Below are 23,661 nucleotides of genomic sequence, written 5' to 3'. Positions count from 1 at the left end.
TTATTTCATATTTGTATTACATTTTGTATTTTAAAAATCTCTGAGGTTAGCTCCTAAGTCCTAATGAAACCTGTTTCTCTCTCTCCTAGAATAAGTTAAGGTGCTCAAATAGAAACAGATTAGGGGTGGGGGGAGATATAATTAGAAATCAGCAGAAATGGTAGCTTTCCTATTTGTACTGCATGGTTCCTTTCATTGAGCATAATGCATGAGCTTCAGAATAATATGTAACATGGTCATCAATTTTAATTTTGCCAGCCTTTCATTTGACTATTGCTGCCATTCCCATCCAAATCATCAAAGAGTGCTGCCAGGATGATTATCACAGCCACCAGATCTCTCCCCTGTAATAGCACTGAATCTGATCAACCTATTTTCTTTGCAATGTGGGATCACACATAGAGAGCTATTGCACTCACTCTGAAAATCATCCTTTTCCAAAAGCACAGATTTCAGAAGTAGTAATTACAAATTACATATTCTGCATATAACACATTAATATAATAATTAGTAATATTAATAAAACTCATTTCAGATAAATATTAGGTTCTATTCCACATTTAAATGGTTATAGCACGCTGGATTGAATACTCCTGCCTCTACTCAGTTAAAGAAGAGTTTACATCTCAATTGAGGACATAAGAAAAGAAAGCATTCTCAGACTTGGCCATTTCACCAAAAGATTTCTCTCTGATCTTTAAATATTTCACCTTAAAAATAACTGACCCAAGTACATATAAAAGCTAGGAGTCCCCTTCTGTCCTCTAATGTTGTATTTTGCACATTTTTACTACATACAAGCCAAGTTTATGCAGGAATCAGTAGTCAGTGCTAGAATTTATGAATAAATGTTATTCCAGTTGGTATTTTAGTTCAAAGGAGATGCTTTTAACACAAATTTATATGGGCAGATTTGCCAAATTATCAGCTTCAGTGGATGTTGATAGTCTAAAAGATCACCTGAGATGCCCCAAGAAATAAAAAGGCACAGCATTTTTAAAATTAGGCTGGTAGTTATTTCCATCTCTTTAAAATCTGAAAAAAAATCACTTAATGTCTGATTGCAACTTTATCATCTGATAAATGTCTTCCCCTGGGATAATAAAATATGTAAGTGACTTCCCGGTGATACCCATGAAGTTATGGATGAAAACTGTGCAAACTGTGAGTTCTTGGTTTCCCACAATAAATTCAGAGCTAAATAGACAAAATTTCTATTTCAGCATCCTTGGAGGCTTAAATCCACTTCACTCATTATTTCTAGGTTATGTTCTTTTCACCTAACTCTACCACTCATATAATTTGTAAAGGCCCCTTAAAATAAACATACATATTGCATCATCTATGCCTCTGAAATTAATTTATTGCTGGGATTTACTGTATTTAATGACAGAATAAAGTCCTCATCTAAATTCATAGTTCATGAATATAATTGACAATATATGCTATACAGTTCAAATCTTTTTAAACACTCTCAGACACACACACACACATACACTATGAGATTATAAATCATGGCATTCTGCATGGTAGGTAATTACTTTCTAAATAATCAGTGTCCAGTAATATTCTCATAAGTTATGGTGTTTACAACTAAATGAAGATTAGTGTAATTGCAATACTCACAACAACAAGTTAACAATGGCATGAGTCCCCAACTGACATGGAAGGCCAATAAGCAAGGAATGCTTATTCTGGCCTAGAACAGTGCCTGAATTAAATATATATATTTAAAACAAATATATATATATATATTTGTTTTAAAAAATGAATAAATAAACTCTCTGTAAATATTAAGTGGGAAGTAACTTCTTTCTTTTTAAATTCTTTTGTAGTAAAGCAATGTAGAGGAGGATATATTTTGGTTCAAGAGAAAACATACATTTGACTTACATACATTTGATACAGAAACAGCATCCAGATGGGCAGGATTTTAAAGTGAATATTTCCCCCTTATAGGAGACTCTATAATTACCTAAATGCTGAAAAATCATAGTGACTTACAGTTTCTGGAAAGTCTTACATGCAGCAAGGTGTGGTAACCAAGGATATCAGCGTGTAGGGACTGACCCAAAGGGCAGAAGTGAATTCAGGTGAGCACATTGAACACAAACTATCTTTGGAACGTGTGTCTAAGGGTGATGTGTTTACCTGCTCAGATCTAATGACCACAGTCATTTTTCTGGTTGAAGATATACAGCCTAATGTACCAGCTTGTGGAGAACAGCATGCCATGTGTGTGGTTCATGGAAAAATACATTCTTCCACAAAGTGTTAACACTTGGCCACCTATCCACAAGATCCAGTGTTATGGTAACATCACCATTTTCTCTCTTATGCTGAAAACGTCTGAGCTCTACAGCTTTTACTTTTGTGTGTGATCAATATGAAAACAGGATGATGGAAACATGTGACACATTCTAACAAAACAACTTCTTAGCTAAGTAATGCATGACACACTACAAGGAACTTGATTTTCCTGTTTATCCTGCTCACCCTTAGCCTGGCTTAACTCCAAAAGTCTAAGTGACGTTGACTCCTCATTTGGTCCAGGCCAACTCTACAATCCCACAGCCCCTAAACTTTTATCAGATCTGCTCCCAGGGTCTTGCTGGGGGTTTTACTGTGCTAATAAGAAATTCTGGATGGATAGGATCCAGCTTTCAGATTTTTTAATTAAATCAGAAGATGTCTGCTTGTGGACTCAAAATTTACATTTTATAACTGCTTAAGCATCCCACAACATCTTGGAACATGAAGATAGATATACAGGGAAAAAAGAAAGATAATAAGAAAAAGAAAAACTAAATTAGAAAAAAAAATCCAGAGACTTCACACTATGGGGTTTTTTCCATCTTCCAGGCTATTTTTACTTGCTAACTCTGCCATTTATCCATGGGTGTCGTGTGGCTCTCTGCCGGGTGAGTTACACAGTGCGAGTCCCACTGTCAGCTCCAGCTTCACCTTTCCCCCTCAACTACAGCCAGAAAGGTGTCACTGGGAAAAGCGGAAATACTGCACGTGAAGGTCAAAAATGAAAGTACTAACTGGAACATGTAGCCTAGGGGAGGGAAGGCTAAAGAGAAGGCATGTAACGGTGTTCAGACCAGTACAAGGTGTTGCCAGGTCTGCTGATCTGTTTTCAGTTAAGACTGAACTAAACAGAAACCTAAAGATGTCACTGACTGAAGGGACTTTAGAGTTTATCTGGCCCAACATCCTCACTTTAAAGCTAAGACATTTATGGTTGCAAAATAACCATTTGAGGCTAAAAAACTGAACTTGACCATCCACATCTATCTTGCAAAGGAGATTGATGCACTGAGGACATGGTCAAACTAACACTTTATAAATCTGTTTTCCATTATGCAAGATGATTTCAGGTGGGACAAAGGCAGAAGTATATTTTCATAATTATATATTTCCTTCTTCTATATATATATTTAAAAATAGAATCAGCACAGCAATTTCATAGTATATAATTTCCTGTAGGTGAAAATAAACAAATCCCATGATGTGCCAAAGAGAAATTGCTCTTTTGGAAACATGGCCCAGTATTTGTCCTTGATCTTCACTGCACCATCTCAGCCACTTCCTTAGAAGTGGAAGGGGGCCAAGGTGGAGGCAATTGGAGCTTCTTTGAGATGCCAACCATGAGGAAGGTTTTTCTAATGTCAGAGATCTTTCTTTTTAAGGGAAATTAGGTTACTCATTGAGGTTATGAGAATTCCTCTGGATGTATCCCTGGCAATGATTAAATCCAACCTTCCTTGACATTATGAGACATTTGATGGATTCTTCACATTGTTTCTATCCATCATTGTCTGTTATTATTGAGAAAATGTGAAAAATTATCATGCTGTCAAAACAATAACAATATATTTAATGCCCAGCATGCCTCATGCAGCAGACAAATCAGTGTAAGCTGAAACCTCACATGAGATAATCCTTACTTCTTATCACAAGTTTGGGGTTAAGTAGCAGTGAAACAAGAAAGGATAAACACACCTGAGAAAAATCTAGGTTGGGGTCAGGGATTTTTATCATTATTATTTCTATAAACCATGTGGACTGACACTCCCCCTAAATCAATACGAGTGTTAAAGGACAGTATTCCAACATTGACCCCAGCCTCTTTGTAGTTAAAATGGATGAAGAATGGGTACACCTATTCTTTTGTTTCTTTTACCAAAAGCTAAGCTTGATCTGGATACAGATTGTTGGGACATGTTTGTAGACGTAGTTCTCTAAGAAAGTCAGGTGGACTGACTGTTTCCTACCACTGAGCTTAGAAAGAAACTGGGTAGTAGCTTTGTACTGCTCCACTTTAGGAGAGGTGAACGTCTGGACCACAGTCTCAAACTGATCTCCTTCCAATGAAGAGATGTGATGGTGACATCATACCTAAGATTCCTGCCCATGAATTCTTTCCTCAACCAAGCTAAATGAATCAATATTGAAAGAACAATCGCATTTGGTTATTGATTTTCATAAATGGCTACAGGACTTTGAGTTTTGCAAGCCTGAGAGATTCGTGACAGGACTCAGGAGATCTCCAGCTACCCTCAGAAGATGACCAGAATCCAAAAGTTCCTGCTTAGTCACTTCTCAAGAACAGCAGTTGCCTTCTAAGATTTATTCCAAGTCTCCTGGCAGACGATATACAGTCGTGATTTTTTTTTTAATTAGTTTTAGGCCACTAAATATAATTTACACCAAAGTTCTCAGGCCAATTACTCCTGGAAAGTTTCCTGTTACTAAGACAATGTGTCAAATGCCTTGTGGAATAATGACACAATTGACCTGTCAAAATACACCTTTTATAAGCAGAAGATGTAAGTTATTAATGATTTAGATTTAACTGACTTTCTTATTACTAGCTCCTCCCCTCTTTATTAATATGAGACACAGGACAACTTAGGATCCTATGAAGTCAATAAAGGGCTTTGCATCTTTTGAAGAAGTAGGTCACGTCAAAACTTTCAGTAGAGTTAGCATAACCGATTCTTGGATATGAAGCAACAAAATTATAAGTGAAACAAAAAGATTCCAGAATTAACCTAGTGCCACAAATATATATATATTTATACACAAATATATATATATGTGTGTATATATATATATATATATATATATATATATATATATATACACACACACATACACACATATATATATGTTTATTATTAGGCAAAATTTATCAATAAAATTTTGTGATCATGCAAATTATAAAGGCAAAACCAGAGACATTATTAAGTACATACTTTTCTCATTTTTCTTTGTACAATAATCTCTAAATTGCAACATTAGTAGTAAATCAGGCTAACCAGCATCCTCACCAAAATAATAAGCATCGGTTGAACTGAAGAATTTTCTGTTTATGACTCACTGTGCCTGTTTTTAAGCATTTGGAAACACAAAATGTTGTTTGCAATGTCATCATCTGATCCAGATATTATATGGATCTTCTAAGTTAGATTATCCAGCCATGTAATCGAAATTTGTTTTACTTTACATTTTAGCTCATCTTTTTTTTTTCTACTCTCTTTGGTTTCTTTGATTTGATGCCATTTGACATAATTGTGAACGTTGTCTTCAACTGTGTATATGAATTTTGTCTACTGGGATCTCACCTCCGAACTTTTAATTACCAGAATATCCCACTATTTAATTCTCTCATCCTGTAGCTTTAAACACCTACCCTATGCTGCTGACTGGGAGATTTATACGTCCAGCCCAGCCCTCCTTGACACAGACCTGTGTGCAATTGTCCACTTCACATCTCCACCTTGACATATATTAGACATCACAAACTTACTATGACTAAAACAAATGGCTGAATTTCACCATCCTGCTCTGCCCCATGTCTTCTCCATCTCCATCCTTCCAGAGTCTTTGCCCCAAATCAACGGTTTCATCTTTGAATCCTCTCTTTCCTTCACATCCCACATTCAAACTAGAAGCAAATTCTATTCGTTCTACCTTCAAAATAGCTCCAGAGTCTGGGAACTTGTCACCACATATACTGTTGCCAAGCTAATGCAAGCTTCCATTATCTCTGCCTGGATTATTGGGATAGCCTCCCGGATGGGACTTTTCTTTAATCCTTATGTTTCATAATTTATTCTCAGCATACAATAGCCAGACTGATCCTTTTAAAAGTCAAGTCATACCATGCTCTTCTTCGCCTCAAATGTTCTAATTATTTTCCATGTCATTCAAAGTAATGGCCAAAATCCCAACGTGACTTACAAGGTTCTACATGACCTATCCCCAGCCCCTGCCCCCAATAGTTCTGACCTACGTCCTACTACTCTCACCCTTGCTGGAATCCAGATATTTGGGCTATAAAAAGGAGAGAAGAGAGGAATGGATCAGAATCACAGATAAAGTATTTAGATTCTATGGAGTTTTTTTCCCCCCAAAAGGTTTTTGCATGGCTCACTTATGATGACAGGGAGAAGCTTGGTTATAGAGAAGCAGCACAGCTCCTGGCCATAGCCACTGTGCACCCCCCTCCCAAGGCAAAGGCCGTGTCTCTTTCATCTTTTGCATTGATGAATGCTAATGCAGTACCTAACATATAATAAGAAAACTAAAAATGTTCGATATATGCCAAATTGCTGGAGTTGCATACAGTTCTTTCAATAATTTTGGCAAGTAGTCTTTTGAAAAATATCATGAAATGCATCTTTATCAATTAATGGTGTCCTATACTCAATATCCATCACTTCAACATTGCAACAGCCCTAACACTGTTAGCCTAGCAGTTCTTGGTAATGACCAGAACATCTAATGCCATGTGATGTGAGAAGTTGAGTGATCCCTTTTCTAGGCTTCATTTCAAGGGTTTCTGAATGAGGAACTTTCTCAATATGGTCCTTCTTTGTGCAGAACCTACTCTCTGTGTCTTTGAATGTACAAGTAGTTTCTCAGTAAGACTTTCAAAGCCTAAATATCTAAATCTGACCAGAGGAATTTCCTAGAATTTGTTTTCTGTAAGCTACTGACCCGAAAGAGAACTTTTTTCCCCACATATTAAAAACATAATTTGTGTGAATAGCTACTCCTTTAATTTCTGTAACATGAAATTATGCAGACTTACTGACTAGAAACTTCTCCTGACGCATTTCAAATGTCAAACTGAGAAGCATATTAGGGAGTTTCAGCACGAAATCTCATATCCAGTATGACCTAGCATCAAGTCATCTAAGAAATAATAGTAACGGAATAGTATTTGGAAATGTGGCACAGTTGTTGAAAAGCATAATCATCTACTCTGTTATGAGAACGTAAAAATCTCTATAAATTTTAGCCTTCAACCATGAATGAATGGTAATGGTTAATGGGATATCTTCAATGTTTCAGCAGTTCCAGAAAATGTCTTGGTCATAGTTCTTGTGTGGTCTGGATGTAGGCCCTAAAGACTGAAAGAACATATGTTTTGTTTAGTTTCTTATTATTTTTCACATGCTACTAATTTATTTTCCTCCAGGTAAAGTAAATGAACACCAGAAATCAAAATGACTAATCTTAAACTTTTCAAAAAGCCCTCAGAGTAGCCAGCTTTATCACAACGTTCATCCACATCACCCCTCTGTTTCTAATACTTTTCCACCTTGTTCAGAGAATTCTTACATATTTCTCAAACATTATTTCAAGTGTCAATTACTGTCCTACCTCCTCTGAGGAAGCCCACCCCTTCCCCACTCACCCCTGCTGTCTTCACTAGGGAATCATTTTCTCTTTCTCCTCTGAACTTATAGCATCTCTCATTGTATTCTGTCTATATCCTTCCTACAAGACTGTGACCATCTGGATGCCAGAACCATTTTTTAACCTTGCAAAGGATCATAAAGTGCAAAGCAAATAACGTGTTAAACAATGTTTGGGAATTTAAAGAGAAAGAGCAACCAGCATTGTAATGTCTTTAGATCAGTTACTCACACAAAGATTCTCTTTTATAGAATCTGTGCTCTGCAATCCTGAATCTCAAGCAAAATATCACTATGGTCTGAGCAACAGTCAGAACATCTCTGCCGGTGAGCACATCATATTCAGTGTACATTTTCCAGAATCTGGGCCAATGTCCTTGGGCCAGAATTTGCTTCATGTGGATTGACGGCAGAATTTATAGGAGAAGCTGCCTTAACAACGTCAATAACAAAGAACATTGATCTTTCCTAAAAGAGGAATCACACTCCCTATTCTCATGCAGGTTTCCTCTGGCAGAATCCCATCCTCTCTGAGACATGTTGGATAGTATAGAACAGAGTCATCAGTAGCCCTTTCTCACCCACTTTTTTTTGCAACAAAATTACCTTAAACCAACTGTACTCAAATCGCTGCTGTCCTCAAACAAAAGCAACTCTGAAGGGGACGGAAGTCTTGACCCACAACCCTGTTCTCAGTACACAGAAATGCTAGACTGTTTCCTTACATTGACCACAAAGGGACAAACCAGTAAAAGCACGGCGCTGACTTGAAAAGGAGAGAAAATGAGTTTAATGGGCACAGATACTAATTTCCCTACTCTCAAGGGTATTACTTCACTTCAACAAATAAGCATATGCAGCGAGACGATTCCTGTTCCAGCTGAAGCACACTGCAAAAGCAGGCAAGTATTTTGGCCCTGGAAGGAAGCAGTAGCAGTGGCTTTAAAACCCCTAGAGAAGTAGGTGAGAAGGAGGCAAAGAGGGTACCTCTGGGTCAGGCTTCAAAATACAGATTCATTTTGTCAATTTGGCTGTTGTTTTATGTTGTGATTCTATTAGAAATGCTGGGTAGGGGATTACTGGATTTTTCTGGGGTCCTCATATGCTCATAATCATTCACCACTGACACTTGAACAATTTAACATGTTGGAAAATAAGTCCGTGTTTCCAATCCTCTACACTGTGGAACTAAGTGTTCCCAGCTTGTTCTATTTTTGCCATTGGACCATTTCATTTTGAAGACACACTTGGGGAAGATGACAGCATTAATTTAGCCAACAATATTTATTCTGTTTTCATTAGTTGTTTTTGTAGTTTCATATTTTGATGTTTGATCTGATAAATGTATGATACCCAGAGGATGACTCTGTTTGTACTAATAACAGCATCTCGTCCACACTTCAACAATGATAGAATAGTTCGGCTTCACTGTCAAAAGAGCATGAATCAGAAAGGCTCATGAGAAGAGGGGTATTTATAATGCAGATGGAAGCTACAGGGAGGGTGTGGTGAGGCGGGAAGGGTGAGGTGAGGTGGGTAGGGAAGAAAGGAAAGGCAAGGCACTGGGTAGAGGTGGTGGGTACGAGTTCTCTAAGCTGCTGAGTAACTTGAGCAAGTTACTTAAACCACTTAAATCTCAGTATTTTCATCTTCAAAATGGGTATGGGCCAGTTACAGTATAAAAAAAATTCGTGATTCTATAACTGTATACTTGCATACATTGAGTTTATAGTTGTATCAACACTATTTAATTGAGCAATGATGATCCTTGTGATCCCCTAACAGAAAACTTTAGAAAGGAGAAATGTATGGTACAAATAATTTGGGGGAATCAATAAGTAATAACAACCATTTATTGGGTGATTTTGTGACGGGCATTATGCTCTTTTGTGCATGTTATCTTATTGAATCACCACCATCACATTGCTATATGGGTATTTCATCCTTATTCTAAAAATTAAAAAATCTAGCCTCAAGGGTTTATGTAACCTGCCCAGTCACTTACCTACAACCAAAATTCAAATCCAAGAGTCTCAGACTTCCAAGCCTGAGCATTTAACTACATCACCTCTGAGTTAAATTCCAAAGAGGCCATATTTATAAAATTTAATCTTTCAAGTGTACATTGCAATCACGGGTGCCACAGAAAGGACACACCATTTTGTTGTCAGTATGAATGGCCATAATAGAGACATTCATTCTATTGTACCACACTGCACAATTGGTAGAGCAGGGGGAAAAGGTAGCCTTAGAAATAAAGGCTACTAAATACAGAATAGACAAACAACAAGGTCCTACTGTATGGCACAGGGAATTTATATTCAATAACCACAATAAAACAGAATATGAAAAACAATATCTATGTATGACTGATACGCTATGCTGTATACCAGAAAAACTAACACATTATAAATCAATTATACTTCAACCAAAAAAAGAATAAGAGACCAAGAACAAAAGAAATAAAGGCTTTGGGAAACATTCTAATAAAGAAATAATAAGTTTTTAAATTTATTTTATCATTTGTTTATGAATGTTGGCTCAGAATGCCTACATCCAGGAAAATGGGTTTATGCTTCCGTTACTATCCTAAACATACTAGATAAGAATCACCTTTATATGTCTGTTTCCCTCACTAGCCTTAGTATTTCTGAAAATGAGAACCCAAGCCTTATTTATCTTCAAATTTCCAGCATGCAATCCAATGCTAAATACAGAATAAACAGTAAACATTAGCTATACACAATTTAATGAATAAGCACTTCCCCAAAACCAATTTATCCTGAAAATATACCTTGGTATCTCTTCCTTTGTGAGTCTCTGAAAGAACAAAAAAGGACAAAAGCAAATGTTTAATTCTACTAAAGTGGAAAAGGGAAAGCAGCTGAGGCAGAAAAAGAAACTCAACATTTTAAATATCGTTAAGCATCCATGTAAAGGAGGAAATCGTGCTGCCAGTACAACACTAAACCTTACCAAAAAGTAGGTAGCCTGAAAACTATTTTTTAAATGTGTATGTTCCTTATCTGATATAATTTATAGGAAAAATGTTAATAGCATTTTCTACGAGATGACTTATAATGACTTCAAGTACTTTATTCAACCCTGCCAAGGAGAGTGTGAAAAGTGGCCTATTGTTAAGATCTAGAAGACGGATGGGAAACCGAGCCCATTAGCAGCTGAGGGAGCATGGTGTTAGGAGACATCAAGGAAGCAATCTGGTCTTAAATTATGTTGTGAAAACTTAAAGATGTGAAGAGACCAGAAGTAAAGGTTCTGCTGTCATAGTAGAATCTTTGTCCTTGGTCATCTTCAAGGGTATGTGGACTATCTTGCTCTCATTCCCCCGTCCTCCTTACTCATCAGTATCCTAGAGTAAATAATACCCAGTGTAGTTATGTATATGGAAAATGAATCTATAGTTACCCCAGATTAGATTTCTCATATATTTAGAGGATGTGTCCACATCAGTGGCCATGAGTCATATCAAATAAATGACCACCGCTCCTTAACCACACTCTTAAAATTATGTACAAAAATAGCTACTTTACTTAAATCCCTGCTGAGTCCTTTTGTTGTCTTTGCATGCTGATTCAGAAGGACTATTTGATGTTTAAAATCTTCAATGCTTTCTTTTCTAGTCTTTTTCTTACTGTTTTGCATGAGAGAATACAGAAATCTAAGTCATACTGCCACAGACTCACATTAGCATAAATATCTCTCTTTTCTATGCAATTTAAAGGTTCATCTTATGATGAAAAAAATGAAATCAGTCTTCTTTTGCACAATGGGAATGATAAAGTGTAATCAATAACAATTTTTCATAAAAGGACTTAATTTTAAGTGATAGTGATAACATTAAGTGGTACTATCTTTGTATTTCTCCTGCTTTCATTAAATTGCTCCTTTAGCTGTGTCACTAAACAGACAGCAGTACATTGATAGGTATCTGGGCTTGTAAAAATCAATGAACAGAACTCATTGTGGTTTTTTTCCAGTTTCTCCCTGGCCTAGATCCTCCATCTCTTTACTGCCTTTCTCTGTGTCCAAGGAGACTGGTCCCTGCCCATTGCATCAGCCAGCCTCCCTGCCAGCTTCCTCTACAGTGGCAGCCAGTGGGAGGCACTCCTCACAAGAGGCTGGAGTAGGTGTGGGGAATAAGAAGTTTGGGGGAATGCTCCCCAATCCCTCTCTGCTCTGAGTGGTGCCCCTCCACAACTACAGCTCTTGCATGGCAGTCCCTCCTCATTTCTCAAGCTCTCTCTGATTCCAGAAACACCATTTTCCTCTGTTTCCTCTGTTTCCTTTAGACCAGGGGTGAATTCTGTTTCCTTCTGGATCTTGACTGGTAAAACTTGAAAGCAGATCAACTTAAACTTTTTCTATTCCAATCACTTAACTCTGTTGAAAATAACGTCCCTTTTCTTTGTGTCATTGAGACTGGGATCAAACAGTTCAATAACAATATAGCCAGAAGTCATCTTTAATTCTGGTAATCAGGGCACAAAATGATGTTCATGAACTTTGTACACTGGAGAACTGCTTCTCCTTGGCCCCACTCTGGAGTCGCCCTTCTTGCCAACAGGAATGGAACATCATACTCCCTCTTACTGCAGTGAGAACAGAGGACACAGCAGTACTCAGTGGTTAGAGAGCAATATCGGAGGAACCATCTTGGGGTCTGAGACAAAAACGAAAAATCAATAACACCGATCATGTCTTGATTTAAGTTTTTTATATTTTATTCATCAAGGATTTCTTGCATTAATTTAAACTGTTAGTATAGTGCATTTTTAAATTATTTATCTTGGTCACTGAGTTTTTGGCACTCCCTTTACATTTTATACGCAAGGTGAGTGTCTCGCTCCCCTCTCCCTAGTCCAAGCCCCGTTAGAAATAGTCAGAAAATGGAGAGTTCTCACAAACTGACAGACAGTCAGGGCTAGGTTATGACATCGTCATTAAAGATACAAACTTGGAATTCAGTTTGAATTTTTCCCCTACCACTTACTGGTTGTGACCTTGGGCAAGTTTCTTAAATCCTCTTAGCCTCAATTTCCTCATTGCAAGATGAACATAATAATATAGGTCAACAAATGCTAATCTGCACTGCAACTTCCAACATGTTCTTGGAACCAAATGATTGTTCACACATTTAGCACAAGCTAATTTGCAGCAAACTCGGACTGAAATGAGGTAAGGCAATTCATAATCTTTATTTTATCCCACATATGAGGCAGTTACTTACAGGGTGCTGCCTCAGATCCCACTGGGGGTGGTACCAATTAAATATATGTTGTATGCGTCATTTAGCTGGTCTGAAATTTGAAAGTTCTGAATTCAAAAACTTAGGTTAGCCTAAGTGTTTTGGATAATGACTGTGAACCTGTATCAGCTCTTTGTGGGGAGTCAATGAGATGCTGCATGAGATCACATCATAGAGTGGGGGTACCTGGTGAATACTCACTGGAAAATGGGCTTTCCTAGAACCCTGGAAATTGAGAACAGAGATTCAGTTCCAGACCCTGATATTGCTTGCTCCCTGGTGGAAAGATGACACCTCACAGACACTGAGTTGAGTTCAAAAGGCTATACTAGTTCTTCCAAAAAATGATGTAAACCCTGAATATTAAAGGTGAGTGGCAAGGTGAGAATGAACATTTGTCCTCTTTGTGTGGACAGTGCCACAGGCAGATATGGGTTCCTGTTGGATTTTGGGGGAAGCCAGGGAAGCTCTATGCTGAGATATGCTCTGTACACTCCTATGCTGTGTGGCCGCCTCCCTTCTGATTAGGTTTGCATCCTTGGCTAATTAAATTTGGAGTTTAATCTAACCTTGCAGTATGTGTGTTGGGAGTGGGTCTCTTCCTATCAATCTGTAACCTGGCTGAAGCACTGCAGTGCTCAGGAAACACTGATTATTAATGTCATCTCCATCATTATCGTTGCCTAACGGCAACAGACGTTTTTCAAAATTGAAGCTTTCCTAGAAGTCAATTGATTTACAGTATAATCTTTGAGCAATTGCAAACGAAGACTAACATTTCACTGTAATTATGACTAAAAGCTTGATGGAAGAAAGTGGAAACGTCATCCCAGCCTGGGGTGGGATGTGAACTATATTAGCAGAACACGAATGATGAAGACACATCTAGACTGGACCACAACAGAGACAATTCCTTTAATGGTAAATGACTAAGGATTTTTACCGATTTCCAATAAGAATCGGAAGTTAATTTTAAAGCCTGCTTTATACTCTTCAGAGTTCCCTGTTTTTAATTTAATTTTTAATTTAATGCTTAAATTAACTTGCAAGAACAGTATAGAGTTGTTATTCCTCAGGATGGGTTTAGTCATGCTCTCTTCTCTCTCTTTTTTATTTTTTTTTATTTTATTTTATTTTTTTTGGCTACACATTGTCTTCATAGTATTAGATGACTAATTTGATTGGGGACCCCATTTGTTAACTTCAGTCAGATTCCAGTGCTCAGAATGGGCAAAACAGATCAGAGCCACCCTCAGCAGTAAACTTGTATCGGGGGAATTACCTGTCAAAATGGCCCGATGACCTGATATAAACACCCCTCAGACTTGCTGATATTAATAATGAGTTTGTGTACCTACCAGAATCATCTAACAAAATGGACAATGGAGCAGATCACTGGACTTACTGTGCTTCAGTTTCATTTATAAAATTAGGAAATTACACTAGAATATTTTTTTCAGTTTTTTTCTTTTTGCAGAACTCTTTCCTTAAAGTATTATTTTTTGAATAGGACACCCAAAATATGACATAAAAATAGAGACATTCTGTTTGAAGTAGGAGTTGAACCGCCAAGTCCCCCTTTACCTCTAGGTTGCCTGCCCCTTTCCAATGTCTTTACAAAGCACTTAAAGCTCCAAGGGATCTTATGAGACTCAGTGGGGCAATAGCTCCTAAGAAAGAATCCTTTCCACTCTAGCACTCCCTAGATCCACAAATCCATGAGATTCTAATAGTTACTATTTACTACGTGTCTAATGTACAAGGCCTGTAGTAGCATTTATTCACGGTATCTTACATAAGCTTTAGAAAGACCTTACAAGGTAAGGATTATTTATCCCCTTATACAGATTAAGGAACTGAGGCTGTAGAGTTTAAATAACTTTCTTGAAGTCACACAGCCAGTAAGTGAGACTCTAGAATTCAAGCTCAGTTCAGCTGACCCCAAAGCCCATATGCTAACCAGCACATCTATCAGGGAATCCGAAAGAGAAGAAAACAGCTTGGTGAATAAACTGCTGGAAAGAGTCTGCCTGAAACTCATCTTAAAAGGACCTGCGCTTCACAGTGGTTTCCTTTCCACTTTATACAACTGTTTTTTTGTTTTGTTCTATTTTGTTTTGTTTCTTTTCCTCTCCTCTCCTCTCTCCAAACCACCTGTCTAGGTCTCTAGAAATTTATGACAAAAAACATGATGACAGACAGCTGCCCAGTTTCACCACTTACACCCTAGGAATCCAGACAGCAAGTGCCCAGGGCACTTCTCAGGGGCAGTTGCCCATCTCAGGACCATTCCACCATGGACCCATTTAAGGGGGCAGGATAAGGGCATAAAACGGCTGTTCCTGCTGCAACTGGACAGCAGTCCTCAGAGAAGAGAGGTGGGAACAAAATGTTAGAAGGTGGGTCTGTTTCACAGAAACATGGTCCTGACTGGATTTGAAAAAGATGGCCCTTATTTCTGTTTTCTCATTAAAATACCTAACTATTGACTACCTGCTTTGTTCATACTTTGTGAATATGCAAAAATCTAGAAGACCAAGATTGTGGTTTTATCTAGGGTTTTCCATTCACTACTTGTACAGATTACTACATGGACAAATGACTTCTGTCCTAGTTCAGTTTATTGTTTGTTTGATTGTTTTTGTTTTTGTTTCTGTTTTGTTGTTGTTGTTGTCATTGTTGTTATATTAAATAAAAGGATTATCTCTAAAGAGTTCTTGATTACTCACATTTTCTGGGTTAGCAGAGCTGTCCAGAAAATATTTGTAATGTCAAATATAAATCCAAGAATCTGGGAGATCTAAGCATAAGTACTAATAATTTTCATATGTAGTTGCTTGGGATTTTACATTTGGTCCTCTCTCTAGTTCTTCAGGATGGTGGTCCAGATGTCATTATGTCATTCCTCTTCTGTGCAAAGAGGAAACATATCAAGAGGTTGAAGAACTTGTTCATAATCACACAAGTGACATCATGACTTGAACTCAGGTCTCCTGATTTAGAGTCAACATGCTGTAGTCATTTGGAATAATTTTCAAATTAGCCATCAAAAAGTCATAATTTTAGCCATTGCCATTTCTCTGTTATTAGCTCCTAGTTCTAAGTAGATAAATACATAATGAATGCTCTAGAGCTTTGAGTGCCACCTTTCCTAAAGCAGTTGACCTGGCATTTCCGAGTGGTGAGATCAGTGTTGTCACCTGTAGAATTGCAGCCTACCTTATTCTGGAAAATCAGTGTACAGCTGGAGAACTTCTAGGTCTGATATGTTTGACAGTCCCTAATGGGAATCCGTGAACACCTTATCAAGGTGGTTGTGCTTTATAAACCTGGGGGCGGGGGTGAAAAGAAATATAAAAAATCCTCACAAATTAGGTAATGCATCTTGTTTGTAATTTGCTGTTTTCTTACTCCCAGTTCATCCCTTGTGTCTGAACCAACAATCTATCTCCTTCTAAACAAGGCTATTTAGTCAGCATACCCTGTGAGATTGTGCCTTGTATAACAAATCCTTTGCTCAAAATGGTTCTAATACTGCAATATTTTCAGCTTTGAGGGAGAGAATTAGCCATAGTTAGAAAAGGCATTTCGATAATTCATTTTCAATCATTTTCATGTCAGTAACCACATGTGTACCTAAATCAGTTTTGGATCAGACCTTAAGTAGGATCATCAGGAAAGAATATCTAGACAATGAAATAATGGAATAAATATAACCATAGCCCTTTTACTTCTTCCTTCTTAATTCTGAATGCTGCTTTTGTCCTTATCAATGCATACTAAAATAGCATTATTAAAAGAGATTACTGACCTCCTAACCATCCAAACCAATGGCCCCTTTATCTTTGAATTCTACATAGCATCTGACTCTAGTAATCATCCTCTCCTTAAAATATCCTCCTTCTTTGAGTTTGGAGATATGAAGCTATTGCATTATTTTCACCTCTCTGAAAGTCCTGAGAGTTTTATTCTCTTGCTCCCAATGTTCATTATTTTCTTCCTTTTCTCTCTATTTACCTCTTACCTCAGATGTCACATCTAGTTTCAAATATCATTATAGGGAAGACCTCCAACTACGAGTAACTGTAAATTTCTTAGCAGAAAGAAGTGGAACAAGGGGAAGAAGAGACATGGGCACTGCTAGTCATTCGCCGGGAAGAGAATCATGCGTTTCCAGTCTAGATTTACAATTATGAACTGTTCAAATTTTCATCCTTGTTTGTAAAGCTAACAGTGATCCTCTTTTGCTTTTGGAGTTTGGGCAAGTTTCTTGAATCCTCTTTACATAAACTTTGCCTCTTTATTTCTCTTTTTTTAAAACATAGTGGCCTGTATTATCTGGATTTGATGTCTACATTTATTAATATGAGAGTTATTGGATTTTTAATATTAACTCATTTATTCTATGTCATGCTACATAGAAATAGGTCATGCACAAACAAAATTTAAGCAAGAAGAGCTTACAAAAACTAAATGTTACCCTATGTGAAAAATGTTAAAGTGAAATTGTTTATGGCAGTTTTATGGGTATCCTCCCCAAATCTTCATTTGCCTAAAGATTCTTCTTTTTATATAAATTGAAACTTCCATGCTAATTTTGAGGGAGAGAGTACGGAAAGGAACATGGGTCCCTGAGTCAAGTTCACAGGTTCATATGGACGTCCCACAACCTCCTAGTTCAATGTCAATTTCTGTAGTTCTGAAACAGAATTATTATAAATGCCTGTTAGAATTCTTGGAAGGATTAGAAGTGATGAAGTAAAATGCATAGAATACAGTAATATCATATTTATAAGTCTAATAGTCACTCTTAATATAGTATAGTATAGCACAATGTCTTCATAGTGGAGGAGGTCGACCAGGAGGCTTAAAGAAATCTAAATGAAATGAAGGAAATCAGACTGTGATTCAACCAAAATAGGGAGCCAAGTTCCAAACAGATCAAGATATCCTGCACTATCTTCTATTCAGTAAACAAATTACAACTATTACTTGTTTTCTTATTTGTGTAATAAAAGAAAGAGCTAAACAATATGGCAAAATCCAAGTCAGTTTAAAAACTTCAGTATGTGTGACAAGAAAAGTCAAGAATTTAAGGGCTGCCTGGATAGTTTATTGCTCTACACAAGGATGTCAAATAGGCTTTTGTATACTTGCTTACTTGCATTATTGGATTATTTGATCTTAGCCTAATGGAGTATGCCATTAGCCTATGAAATATTGAAAAGAATTTAAAGGCTGGATATGAGCACAGGGTGGTCAAGAGAATCTGACCAATGAGCCTTATCAGGTTTAGCTGCAGGAAGGGAGAGGTCAGGTGCTCTGTATCTGCAATCCCCAGTAGTCTGTGGGTATTGGACTGCATTTCATAGCTATATGGGTAGGGGATTTTTTTCCAAGTCTCTCTGAAACAAACTTTGATATAAATGCTTTTTGCCCTCACAAGCCTTAGCAGACTCAAATCTTCATGCTGTGAAAGAATGTTTCCCCTGCTTCAGAAATCAGTGACTGCAAACAGCAGAGGGAACTTGAACTGCTCCATACTGGAGTCAAGCTTAAGGAAAAGAGAAAAGAAAATACTTTGTTCCATGAGGATGAACAAGAAAATCCTACCAATGATCTTCGACTAAGTAGTTTTAGGAAAATGCTCTATTTGCTTCCCTGAGCCAATTGAATCATGATGCTCCTTGTACCCTGGGAACATATCAACTTCAATTAGGAAAAAAAAAAAAGGAATAACTGAGCAGAATGTTTGATCAATTAACGCTTTATGTTAACCATATCTGTAGAAGGATAGGCCTGAAAAAGTAAGCCTATAACAAAAGCTACAAAACAACAAACGTACTTTAGATTATTCCTAGAAAGTCTTGGGTACATCTCCTGGAAAATGATCAAAGAAATAACGACTCTATTTATCAGCTTTCAATTATCCAGAAGTTGTTTATCGCATTTGTGGATGGTTCACATCTCTGTTCTACTTCTGCTCTCTCTGGCTGAATGCCTTTTGGCTATTATAGTGTCCATGTGCACTTTCATGAGAGATGGGCAGGGAGAGACGTTAGCAAGCGTACAAATTAAAAGACCCATAAAAGTGAGAGAATAGCAAGCCCTTTGGCTAAATGAGGCTTATGTATTACCTGTAGATCTACAACTTCCATGCTTTTCCTGAAATCATACTATGATATCCTGCCAGATCAGGGCTTTGTATTATCAGCATTCAATAAATATTAGTAGAAAGAACGTATAGCATAGTGATAAAGAGCCCAGGGGAGAGAGCTGGGTTACCTGTGTTTACATTCTATCTCTAAACTTAAGTTGAACGACTATTTACTTGACCTCTCTGTGCCTTAGTTTCCTTATCTGAAAGTAGCGTTGTGATAGATTGTATTGCTATCAAAATATGTGTCAAAGGGGCAAAATCTGGAGATGAGAATAGACCAAGGGAGAGAGACTAATTAAATTTCTGCCATTTTCACAGCTCCCTACCAACAGCAACAAGGGCAGCTACCCGTGGTGCAGAAAACATATACATCTTCCCAAACCACAAGTCCGTAGACCACGTGACGTTCCTCCCACGCACTTCTCATTAATGTGATTAGTTCATCATGAAAAAGGTGAATCCATAATTGATGCACATGCTTCCTGGCAGGAAAGGATAATCTCTACCTTATTATTCATTGAGAAAAGCTTCACAGAATTGTGTCAAATTGCCCAGCTGTGACAACAAGAGACTCAACTTTCTACCATCCTCAGGCTACTGAATCCCTAAAGTTTGGAATATCTGATGTATGATAAGGCTAAATTTGTCCAACTTATGTTTTATAAGAAGGAATTGAATAATCCTCTGGGAAGTAAACAGTCAACCCCAAAATGAAACAACACTGTTCGGGGGCATGGAGGTTCAAACTTACAATAAACCTGTGTTACTCAAATAAAATAGGGAGAGTGGCAAAACTATGCATAAAAGGTATTTAAAAATGAGAAAATAAATATTGCATGCCAAAGCTAGACTTAAAAGATTCATTCCAAATTTTTTAGGGTGAAAATGGTTTACACTCTCAGGAAAATTCAAGAAAACACAGACTTGTAAAACAATAAATAACAGATAAGAAAAGATCACTGTCTAAATAGGATAAATAGCATAATTAAAGAACTTTTAAAGAAGAATTTCAAGAAAAAGATGAGCAAATGATCTCTCTTTAAAACCATCAAAACAGCAAAATGTGTAAATACAGAAAAGTTCATGCCCAATGAAACTAGGAAATAGCTACAATGAAAATTTTAACAAAACTGGGAAAGAGCACAAAATCCAGTGCATCATACTTCTAACTCTTAGAAAAACAGAGCAGAATGGAGGAGAAAAGGAACTACATTGTCATTTGTGTTGCTACTCAACAAAGTTAACTGAGCTGAGTAAGTCAACACCAAATGCCAATGAGGGGATCTGAATGTACAACGGCTTCCCTCTAGGACACTCCAGTCTCCTTCTCAGCAGAGGACATGCTCACTGCAGTAGGGGCTCTGGGTTTTAGACTGACCCAACCAGAATCTTCAGGAATGGGGTCTAGGAATCTGCTTTAACAGCAATATAGGAGCTTCAGAGCAGAGGAATCCAAAGATTGTGCTAAATAACATTATAATTCTGATATTTATATATGTATATAATTATATATAAAATGCTAAAATATGTTTATATCTGTTTTATGACAAAATACTATAGATAGATCTAAATACAAGCAAGTGTGTATATGTGTGTGTATACATATATATATGTGTAAATATTAGTAAATACTAAAAGGCACACATAATTCAGATCAGTTTTCTTGGCCTAAGTTCAATAGCCTAGCAAATAATAACATAAGTAAAATTGAAATATAAAGGAAAAAAACCCAACCTTTTGAAAATGTAAAAACTCCCTCTCAGAAAATTTATAATTGAAATAATAAATCAGTTCATATTATGGAATAATTATACAATAATAATAATGAAAAAATTTCAAAACTAAGACCTATAGTCAAAGTTGTACATAAAGGAAAATTATAGTCAAAACTATACATAGAGAAAAATTTATAGCCTTAAACACATCACTAAACACATCACATTAAATTAAACAAAGAATTTGGTTCAAATTAGTACACATACAGTAAAAGAAAACCCTCAAGGAAATTAAAATGAAGGAATGAATAAAGGTGAAACAAGAAATTAATTTACAGGAGGGGAAAAGTTATTTTAAAAAACATACTGTTAGCTAATCATCAGGAAAAAAAAACACAATATACATTAAGATATTAAAAAGAATATAATAAAATATACAGAGAAAAAAATAAAAGTGAATAGTGATTTTTATCCAGCTCTGAAAATAAAATAGTAACCATGAAAGAAACTGACAGTTTACTAGAAAAATATATATTATCAAAAGAAATCCCCAAAATATAGAAAATCTTTACAGACTAAAGACAATAAATGAAATAAAATTAGTCCCCCAAATGACACTATTCATAGGAAATCTTTGCAAACCTTTTTAAATAATTTTTATGTTATTTAAATGTTTTCAGATCACGGAGAGAAAGATAAAATCTTCCTATTATTTTTTTCAAAGTCAGAACAAGACATATAACCTGACAAAGATAACATACTCATATACACAAAACAAAAAATGGCTTACTAATAAATAATAGTTGCTTATTTGAAAGAAAATTAAGTTGTATTTCTATCCACATTATAAACACATAAAAATTCCAAATGGATTAAAAATTTAGATGTACTTGAAAACCACAAAACTAGTGGTAGTAATTATAAAAAATATTTTATAGTGTTAAGAAAAGGATTTATAAGTATGCACAAAACCTAGGGACCATATTGAAAGATAAAAGATTTTTTAAAAAACTAAAATGGAGTTTCTATGGCAAAGATACATTAATAAAGAAAAAGGCAAATAAACTGGAGAACATACACACATTGTACAAAAAGCAAAAAGATCAGTACCCTAGAGGTCAGATCCAGCTTGCCCTATGTGTTTGTAAAAAAGAGTTTAGTGGAACACAGTTATGTCCATTTGTTTATATATTGTCTATAGGTGCTTTTGAGCTACTTCTGTGGGGTGTAATTTGCAGATCTCTGCTCTAATGCTAAGACCAGGGGTGATTCTCACTTTCTTGTCCATATCTTTGTTTTGAATAAATTTTATAATTTAAAAAAATTATAAAAAGTTATAGTTAATTATTTTTAAAAAATCTAATTAGACATATTGTCTATACTCATACAAATTCAAAACCTTGTTTGATTTCAATTTAAAAAAATAAAATAAATGAACATTCAACTCAAGTAGTTAGAAAAAGAATAATTAAAACACATATGCTAACACCATGCACTAAAAAACCAATGAATGAACAGAGGAATCAAAAAAGAAATTTAAAAAATACCTTGAGATAAATGAAAATGAAAATAAAACTTTCCATAACCCATAAGATGTAAGAAAAGCAGTTCTAAGAGCGAAGTTCATAGCAATACAAGCCTACCTCAGGAAAAAAGAAAAATCTTAGATAAACAGTCTAATTTTCAACCTAAAGGAAGTAGAAAAGAAGAATAAGCAAAGCCCAAAGTTAGTAGAAGGAAGAAAATAATAAAGATCAGAGATGAAATAGAGACTAAAAGAATAAATAAATAATGATCAATGAAACTAAAAACTGGTTCTTTGACCAGATAAAGAAAAATGGTAAACCTTTAGAAAGACTTATGAAGAAGAAAAAAAAGAGTTGTGGCCCAAATAAATGAACAATGAAAAGGAGAATTATTACCAATATCACAGAAATACAAAAAATCATGAGACTACTAAGAACAATTTCCCACCAATAAATTGGACTACCTAGAAGAAATAAATAATTCTTAGAAACATATAAACTTTCAAGACTGAATCACAAAGAAATAGAAAATCTGAACAGACCAATTACTAATAAGGAGATTGAATCAGCAATCAAAAACTCCCAACAAATAAAAGTCCAGGACCAAATGGCTTCACTGGTGAATTTTCCCAAACGTTCAAAGAAGAATTAATAACAATCCTTCTCAAACTTTTCCAAAAAATAAAAGAGGAAGGAGCACTTTCAAACTCATTTTATGAGTCCAGCATTTCCCTGATATCAACCAAATATATTACAAAAAAAGAAAATTCATAAATAAAAGTCCTGATGAACATAGATGCAAGAATCCTCAACAAAATGTTGACAAACACAATTCAGCAACACAATAAAAGGATCATAAACCATGACCAAGTGGGATTTATTCCAGGGATACAAGGATGGTTCAACATCCACAAATCAGTCAATGTGATATACCACATCAACAAAGTGAAAGATAAAAATTACATGATCATCTCAAAAAATGCATAAAAAGCATTTGACAAAATTCAGTATCTACTTATGATTAAAATAAAAAAACTTAACAGAACATGCCTCCACATATTAAAGGCCATAGCTAATACTATACTCGACAGTGAAAAGCTGAAGGTTTTTTCTCTAAGATGAGGAACAAGACAAGGATGCCCACTCCTGCCACACAGTATTGGGAGTGTTAGACACAACAATCTTAAATGGGAAAAAAAAAAAGTAATCCAAATTGGAAAAGAAGAAGTAAAATTGTCATTATTTGCAGGTTACACAATACTATACAAAGAAAACTCTA

General features: G+C 36.1%; 1 long non-coding RNA gene across 6 annotated transcripts in view; it reads right to left on the bottom strand.

Moving 5' to 3' along the window:
• Positions 1–23,661, bottom strand: part of LOC105077303 (uncharacterized) — a 315,119-nt gene that overhangs the window by 92,686 nt on the left and 198,772 nt on the right. Inside the window, exons 5-6 of one of the 6 annotated variants that reach the window (XR_012508552.1) lie at positions 16,201–16,310; positions 10,510–10,535 (exon numbers count right to left, since the gene is read on the bottom strand). The exons of 4 other annotated variants lie outside the window; for them this stretch is intronic. This is a non-coding gene — a long non-coding RNA (uncharacterized LOC105077303). Of the gene's footprint in view, positions 1–1,358; positions 7,428–10,509; positions 10,536–16,200; positions 16,311–23,661 lie in introns of those variants that run through there. One more of the 6 variants, XR_012508553.1, reaches the window with a different exon arrangement.

This window comes from Camelus bactrianus, chromosome 8 (genome assembly GCF_048773025.1).
Source record: "Camelus bactrianus isolate YW-2024 breed Bactrian camel chromosome 8, ASM4877302v1, whole genome shotgun sequence".
In the NCBI taxonomy this organism is placed as follows: domain Eukaryota; kingdom Metazoa; phylum Chordata; class Mammalia; order Artiodactyla; family Camelidae; genus Camelus; species Camelus bactrianus.
Note: the sequence above shows the minus strand (reverse complement) of the source record. Positions and strands in the feature narration are given on the sequence as shown.